The sequence below is a fragment of the Pan troglodytes genome, chromosome 4 (genome assembly GCF_028858775.2).
Source record: "Pan troglodytes isolate AG18354 chromosome 4, NHGRI_mPanTro3-v2.0_pri, whole genome shotgun sequence".
Lineage (NCBI taxonomy): Eukaryota > Metazoa > Chordata > Mammalia > Primates > Hominidae > Pan > Pan troglodytes.
Genome location: NC_072402.2, coordinates 110,654,678 through 110,663,562, shown reverse-complemented (window position 1 = coordinate 110,663,562; position 8,885 = coordinate 110,654,678).

The window sequence follows — 8,885 nt, the reverse complement described above, 5'->3', positions numbered from 1 at the left end:
GAGACCATCCTGGCTAACACGGTTAAATCCCGTCTCTACTAAAAATACAAAAAATTAGCCAGGCGTGGTGGTGGGCGCCTGTAGTCCCAGCTGCTCAGGAGGCTAAGGCAGGAGAATGGTGTGAACCTGGGAGGCGGAGCTTGCAGTGAGCTGAGATCCGCCACTGCACTCCAGACTCCATCTCAAAACAAAACAAACAAACAAACAAAAAAAACAGCCTTCAGGGCAGTAGGCTCCCCTCTAGCCCAGGGTGGGTCCAGAAATGCAGTCCAGGAGCCTAGGCCTGGACTCAGGGACTCTAAGAGCCTTCTTATTTGCTCTACACCCACTGTGGCCAAGATCGTACCTAAGGTGCAAGACAAAGTCCCCTTTACTTTTCCCTCTGCTTTTCTCAAACAGGAGTTTCTTCCTGTAGCCACCACAGCTGGGGATGTGCTGGTTCATACTAAGTTATTCTTTCTTTCTTTTTCTTTTCTTTTCTTTTTTTTTTTTTTTGAGACAAACTCTCACTTTGTCCCCTAGGCTGCAGTGGCTTGATCACAGCTCACTGCAACCTCTGCATCCTGGGCTCAAACAATCCTCCCACTTCAGCCTCTAAAGTAGCTGGGATTACAGGCACCCGCCACCACGTCTGGCTAATTTTTGTACTTTTTGTAGAGATGGGGTTTTGTCATGTTGCCCAGGCTGGTCTCGAACTCCTGAACTCTAGCAATCCGATCACCTCGGCCTTCCAAAGTGCTGGGATTACAGGTATGAGCCACCACGCCTGACTTAAATTATTCTATCATTAAAAAGTTTTCATTTTTACCCCAAATGAAGCTTTTCATCTTAAATTTTATTCGTGACTCATGCCTGTAATCCCAGCACTTTGGGAGGCTGAGTTGGGGGGATCACTTGAGGTCATGAGTTTGAGACCAGCCTGGCCAACATGGCAAAAACCCATCTCTACTAAAAATACAAAAATTAGCCAGGTGTGATGGCGGGTGCCTGTAATCCCAACTACTTTGGAGGCTGAGGCATGAGAATCGCTTTAGCCTGGGAGGCAGACGTTGCAGTGAGCCGAGATTGTGCCACTGCACTCCAGCCTGGGTGACAGAGCGAGACTCTGTCTCAAAAAAAAAAAATAATAATAATTCTATTCATTTGCTGTTAATTCCATTATGTTATTAGCATTTCTGCATACTCTTTTTTTTATTAGTATTTGATTGTTGTATTTTTCTTTACTTTTATCTTGAAATTTCTGGATGGTTTTAAGTGGGCTCCTTGAACTATTTACACTATTGTTTGCTTGCTTGTTAATCAAATGAGATGATTTTTATCTATTAGTAAATGAATTCTATCTAATAAACTTATATAGTCAGTCGTCCTGGTATATTTAAATTTATTTTTACCACCTAATTTGGTCTTTGCTTTACTACCCTTTTTCTTTTTTTCTTTTTCTCTTTTTATTCCTGTTGCTTCTTTGGGACTGATGAAATTTTCTATATTCTTCTTTCCTTCTTTGTTGGTTTTAAGGCTATGCATAGCATTTCTATTTTTTTAACATGAATATCTCTACATTTTTCCTATAAAGTCTCCAATTACATACACAGTGTTTTTTCCTTCTCCTGAACAAGACACAAAGCTAAACAAGCTTTAATTACCTAGTAAGTACTTCCACATTATTGTTTTTATTTTTAATTTATTTTTTTGAGATGGAGTTTCACTCTTGTCGCCCAGGCTGGAGTGCAATGGCGCAATCTCAGCTCACTGCAACCTCCACCTCCCGGTTCAAGCAATTCTCCTGCCTCAGCCTCCTGAGTATCTGGAATTACAGGTATATGCCATCACGCCCAGCTAATTTATATATTTTTAGTAGAGACGGGGTTTTGCCATGTCTGCCAGACTAGTCTCGAACTCCTGGCCTCAGATGATCTGCCCACCTTGGCCTCCCTAAGTGCTGCGATTACAGGCGTGAGCCACTGCACCTGGCCCCCATATTATTTTTAACCCTCAAATTATTTTTTATATTGATAGTTAATTGTACTTACCAACTTATCAATTTCTATGCTTTTCATGTTTGCTTACATCTAATTTTTTCTTCCTGGGTTTACTGTTCTTCTAACTGAAGTATGTCTTTTTAGTAGATCTTTCACTGTAGGTCTATGGTTAGTAAGTTCTCTTATTTGTATATATTTGTTTTATATATTGTACACCTAAAGATGCACTTTCATTAAGCATTTATTCTGTCTTTTCTATACGAAGTAAGCAAGTAGAAGTAGAGAACTTTTCCATTTCTGATGAATTAATGGATCAGTGGTTGCCAACATCACACAGAGAGAGACAATCAGTTATTACATATTTTCTACAAGTCACCTACAAAGGAGTCTAGCCTGAAAATTGTACCTGAATCTGATCAAGGCCATAATCTCACTACCAATTTATAGAAAATACAGAAGACAGACAAGTGTAAATTACATGGGAATGCAATCAGCAAAATACAGATGTGGGAAACTCTACAAGTCAGATAAAACAACCCAGTTTCTTTCAGAAGTAAGTTGAAAAAGGTGGGGCAAAGGGGATTGAAGGGGTAGGTAAAAGAGACTTAAAAGATGTGTATAGTTAGAAGGCAAATTAAGCTTCAGAGTTTAGAGGTGCATCATGGGCGACAGAACTATAAAGAAAGCAAGAAAGCAATGAACATAAAACTCAAGATGTAGTTACTTTCAGGGGAAAAGGAAAGGATTGGGATTGGGACAGGGTAAATGAAGGACCTCTCCTGTGGCTGCAGAGTGGACCCCATTGGGATACAGCAGAGAATGAGACCAAGGCCCAGCTCTCAGGGTGTTTACACAATATTAGGAGAAATAAACCAATAAATGAATAATGCAATGTCAATTAGTGATAATGGAATATAAAACATAGTTGACCCCTAGCCTCCAAATAAGTGCCAGCCGAGTTTCATTCTTAACACAGAGTACATAGAAAATATAATTACTTGATAAGGTCAATAAGAAATCAGCTTTCGCAATATATTATGGCCAATTAAGAGGAAAAAGTAAAGAGAAAAGAAAAGAAATGAAGAGAGAAAAAGAAATAGGGGCATAAAAAGCAAGGCCAAACATAGAAAGACACCCACAAAGGCATAAAAACACCCACATCCATAGGGCCAGAACTTTATGGGTAAAATATTTTATTATAGCTACAAACTCATCACTCTATATAGATATAGGGGCAGGTTGTCTTGGAGCTCTCATCTTCAGATATTTAGTCAAGGTCTAGAGACTGTGCCAGACTTGATCATTCCAGCCCCAACACTTCCCTAGGTTTGTTCCCTATTTAGGTGGTGGCACATTATAAGTACATTTCAGACTTTTTCTGAAAGCAGATATTATAAAGAAAATGAGTGTGGGAGTAGAAGAGTATTCATCCTCAGAGGAAAAAGGACACTGAAGGGGCTGTAGAGGTGCCCAAGTAAATGCTCCAGTTTAGCCACGACTCAGTCTACACACCATGAAGGCCCTTTTTCTTGCAGCCCTGCAGACTAACAAAATGGATGGTAGAGAATGCTGACTGTGCATAGAAGACTTTCTCACCGTGTTCACCTTGGAAGGGTCATTTATAGCTCAGTTCCTTGGATTCAAACAGGAAATCAATCTTACCACCTATGGCAATAACAAAAATGGCAACAAAATGATTGCGGTTTTTAATTCCTTCCTGTTGTGGTAGCTTTCATTCGTCCTGTTATTGCTGGATTTATTAGAAATAACTATCCAAGTCAATAAACCAGAAAAATGCAAGCTCCATCTCATCTAGAAATCCTAAATGAAGTCACAATTCACTTTAAATATATATAGTTTATGTAGTTCACATTTTCATTTACAACAATATAGAATATTAACATTAACTTGCAGACTATGAGATGGCAGGAGGTCATAAGGGTAATAACCATTTATCAGTGAGACCTCAACCAAATGCTGGCTTACAGGTTTTCCAGTAGAGTTGTGGTTATTTTTTCCCTTTGTAATGAAAACAGATTTGATTATGGTTGTAAAAGTAATATTAAAAAGTAATATATATTCATTATTTTCAAAAGTTAAACAACAGGAATATATTAATATACATCAAAAACATAAAAGTTGGCCAGGTGTGGTGGTTCATGCCTGTAATCCCAGCACTTTGGGAGGCCGAGGCAGGAAGATCACTTGAGCTCAGGAGTTCAAGACCAGCCTGGGCAACATGGTGAAACCCCATCTCTACAAAAAATACAAAAATTAGCGAGGCGTGGTGTTATGTACCTGTAGTCCCAGCTACTAGGGAGGCTGAAGTAGGAGAATCACCTGAGCCTGGGAGGTTGAGGCTGCAGTAAGCCACAATCATGTCACTGCACTCCAGCCTGGGCAACAGAGTGAGACCCTGACCGCCCCCCCAAAAAAAATCAGTATTCTCTCCACTAAGGAATCTATTTGCCCAGACTTTTTTTGTCTGCAGGTGCACGCACGCATGCACACACACATACACGCCCCTCCCTCTACCCCCACTTGTGTGTTTGTTTGTTTGTTTGTTTTTTGAGTCAGAGTCTTGCTCTGTCACCCAGGCTGGAGTGCAGTGGCATGATCTCAGCTCACTGCAAGCTCCGCCTCCCGGGTTCATGCCATTCTCCTGCCTCAGCCTCCCGAGTAGCTGGGACTACAGGTGCCCGCCACCACACCTGGCTAATTTTTTGTATTTTTAGTAGAGACAGGGTTTCACTGTGTTAGCCAGGATGGTCTTGATCTCCTGACCTCGTGATCCACCCACTTCGGCCTCACTTATTTTTTTAATTTAATATATCATAGATATTCTTGATATATTGTAGATGAAAAAGCAAGTTATTTAATTATATATATATAGTATGACCCATATTTCATTTAAAATTCCTGTATGTTGGCCAGGCATGGTGGCTCACGCCTGTAATCCCAGCACTTTGGGAGGCTAACTGAAAAACAAAAATTAGCCGGGCGTCGTTGTGGGTGCCTGTAATCCCAGCTACTTGGGAGGCTGAGGCAGAGAACTGCGCGAACCCGGGAGACAGAGGCTGCAGTGAGCCAAGATCGCACCACTGCACTCCAGCCTGGGTGACAGAGTGAGACTCTGACTCAAAAAACAAACAAACAAAAAAAACACACATAAGTGGGGGTAGAGGGAGGGGCGTGTGTGTGTGTGTGTGTGCGTGTGCGCACCTGCAGACAAAAAAAGTCTGCAGGGTGTGGTGGCTCACGCCTGTAATCCCAGCACGCTGGGAGGCTAACTAAAAATACAAAAATTAGCCAGGTGTGGTTGTGGGTGCCTGTAATCCCAGCTACTTGGGAGGCTGAGGCAGAGAATTGCATGAACCTGGGAGACAGAGGCAGAGAATTGCATGAACCTGGGAGACAGAGGTTGCAGTGAGCCGAGATCGCGCCACTGCACTCCAACCTGGGTGACAGAGTGAGACTCTGTCTCAACAACAGCAACAACAAAATCCTGTATGTTTATATGTAGACACAAATAAAAATCCCTACGTAGACACATGGATATATGATTTTATTTGTACAGAAAATTATCTGACAGGGGCCGGGCGCGGTGGCTCACACCTGTAATCCCAGCACTTTGGGAGACTGAGGTGGGTGGATTCCCTAAGGTCAGGAGTTTGAGACCAGCCTGACCAACATGGAGAAACCCCATCTACTAAAAATACAAAATTAGCCAGGCGTGGTGGAACATGCCTGTAATCCCAGCTACTCGGGAGGCTGAGGCAGGAGAATCGCTTGAACCTGGGAGGTGGAGGTTGTAGTAATCCAAGATCGCGCCATGGCACTCCAGCCTGGGCAACGAGTGAAACTCCATCTCAAAAAAAATTATCTGACAGGATACAAACCAGTTTTTTTTTTTTTGAGACAGCATCTTGGTCTGCCTTCCAGGCTGGTGTGCAGTGGTGTAAACACCGCTCACTGCAGCCTAGACCTCCCAGGCTCAAGTGACCTGCCCACCTCAGCCTCCTGAGTAGGTGGGGCTACAGATGCATGCTACCATGCCTGGCTAATGTTTGTATTTTTTTTGTAGAGACAGGGTTTTGCCATGTTGCCCAGGCTCAAATTTTTAACAACAGGGAATGAGATGGAAGGGAAGGGCAGGTAAGTAGGGGAAACTTCAAATTTTTGTTTATATATATCTGCGATATCTATTCTAAAAAAAATACACATACTATTTCAGAAAGTAATCAAAGTATACATAAAAAACAGCTCTTTATATCAACATTATTTGTTATCATTTTTAATCATTCTCTACTATCTCGTTTGGCTACAGTATAGTGTTTAATGAATTGTCTACTTAACAGCTTTAGGATGTTTCCAATCTTTTGGTATTATAAACAATGTTGATAGCATAGCTTTGCATATGTTTTCTGTACTCTCTCATCAGTCCTGAGTATTACCAATTTTACTATATTTTCACCCATCAGCCAAAAATAAGTTCTTATTTTAATCAAGTTTTTAATGACAAGTGAATTGAACATATTTCCCATGCATGTTATATCTTTATTTTTTATTTTTGTTTATTTTATGGATTTTCCTATTCATATAATTTGTCCACTGTTCTTGGAATTTTTATGTTTTTCTTAGATAACTGCTTATATATAAAGTTATTAATCTCATCTGCAGTACACATATATATTTTTCCAGTTTGCTTTTCCATTTTTAGATTCATGTCTCTTTTGCCTTTTTTTTTTCTCTTTTTTTGCCATTCTCCTCCGCTTTTACTCACTTGCTGTCCTAGTCTATTTGTGCTGCTATAACAAAATACCTGATATTGGGTAATTTATAAAGAATAGAAATTTATTTTCCCACAGTCCTGATGGCTGGGAAGTTCAAGATCAAGGTGCTGGCAGGTTTGTTGTCTACTGAGGGTCCAGTCTCTGCTTCCAAGATGATTCCTTGAAAACTGCATGCTCCAGAGGGGAGGAATGCTGTGTCCCCACATGGCAGAAGGTGGGAGGGCAAAAAACAGGTCTGACTCCCTCATCAAGCCGCTTTATAAGGGTACTTAATCCTATTCACAAGGAAGGAGCCTCATGATGGCCCAATCACCTCTCAAAGGCCCCACTTTTTTAAATTTTATTTTTATTTTTATTTTTTGAGATGGAGTGTCACTCTTATTGCCCAGGCTGGAGTGCAATGGCGCGATTTCGGCTCACCACAACTTCCGCTCCCCGGGTTCAAGCAATTCTCCTGCCTCAGCCTCCTGAGCAGCTGGGATTACAGGCATGTGCCACCATGCCTGGCTAATTTTGTATTTTTAGTAGAGATGGGGTTTCTCCATGTTGGTCAGGCTGGTCTCAAACTCCCAACCTCAGGTGATCCGCCCGCCTCGGCCTTCCAAAAGTGCTGGGATTACAGGCGTGAGCCACCGTGCCTGGCCAGCCCCACCTTTTAATACTGCCACGTTGGCAACACCTGAATTGTGGAGGGGAAAATTCAAACCATATCACACGCTAATTTCCTGTATATATTGGACTGTCCATGTGCTATTTTATTTCTGTGGTTTGTCCATCCCTGCACCAGGACCCATAGTTTTAATTACTGTAGCTATATATGTGGTAAGGCATGCTTTGCTCAGACTTTTCTATTTTGAAATGTTACTAGTTCCTTTCACATGTTTGTTTATTCTTACTGGTAATTAGAATCATTTTGTCAAATCCCAAATGTTAAGACTGTGTTAAACTAACATATATATTTGAGGAAAATTATTTATAATATGAATATGTCCTTAGACTATTATGTTCCCAAGTCAGGTTATACAGTTTTCTTTAAATATGTACATCACAGGCTGAGTGCCATGACTGATGCCTGTAATCCCAGCACTTTGGGAGGCTGAGACAGGAGGATCACTTGAGGCCAGGAGTTTGAGACCAGCCTGGCTAACATGGTGAAACACTATCTCTACTAAAAATACAAAAAAACTAGCCCAGTGTGGTGACACGTGCCTGTAATCCCAGCTACTTCGGAGGATGAGGCAGGAGAATCACTTGAACCCGGAAGGCGGAGGTTGCAGTGAGCCAAGATCATGCCACTGCATTGCAGCCTAGGCAACAGTGAGAGTGAGACTCTGTCTCAAAATAAATAAATAAATAAGTATACCACATATTCATGTCAAATGTAAACTTATACATTTTATGTTTTGTGTTATTAATGCCAATAGAAATGTTTAGTTTTTTGGCTGGGTCTGGTGACTCATGCCTGTAATCCCAGCACTTTGGAAAGCCAAGGCAGGCAGATCACTTGAGGTCGAGACCAGCCTGGCCAATATGGTGAAAACCAGACTCTACAAAAAGCACAAAAATTCGCCAGGCATGGTGGCTCACACCTGTATTCCCAGCTACTCAGGAGGCTGAGACGTGAGAATCGCATGAACCCAGGAGGCAGAAGTTGTAGTGAGCTAAGATTGAGCCACTGTACTCCAGCCTAGGTGACAGAGTGAATGAGAAAAAAAAAAAAAGTTTATTTTTGCTTAACACTATGACCGGCATTTTACAGGCACTCAACAAGCATTTGTTGGACAAATAAGTGGATAATAAACTTTAAAAAGCCATGAAAACTTTTCTTTAGTTGGAGACTAAAAAGGAAATGTGCCCTTATGCCTAAAGGATTTTGATCTAATTATGCTAGGACCGAAAAAAAAAAAAAAAAAAAAAGGTAGTCAGCCTGGTTTCCTATCTAGGGTTCATATCTAAAAGTCAACTGAGCATTCAAGATTCAAAATCAAGCCTGGCCTTATCTATGAATGGTGGATCTTGGGAAACTATATACACTCGGGGAAAAAGTCTCTGCTATTGGCTGGGTGCAGTCGCTTACGCCCGTAATCCCAGCACTCTGGGAGGCCAAGGTGGG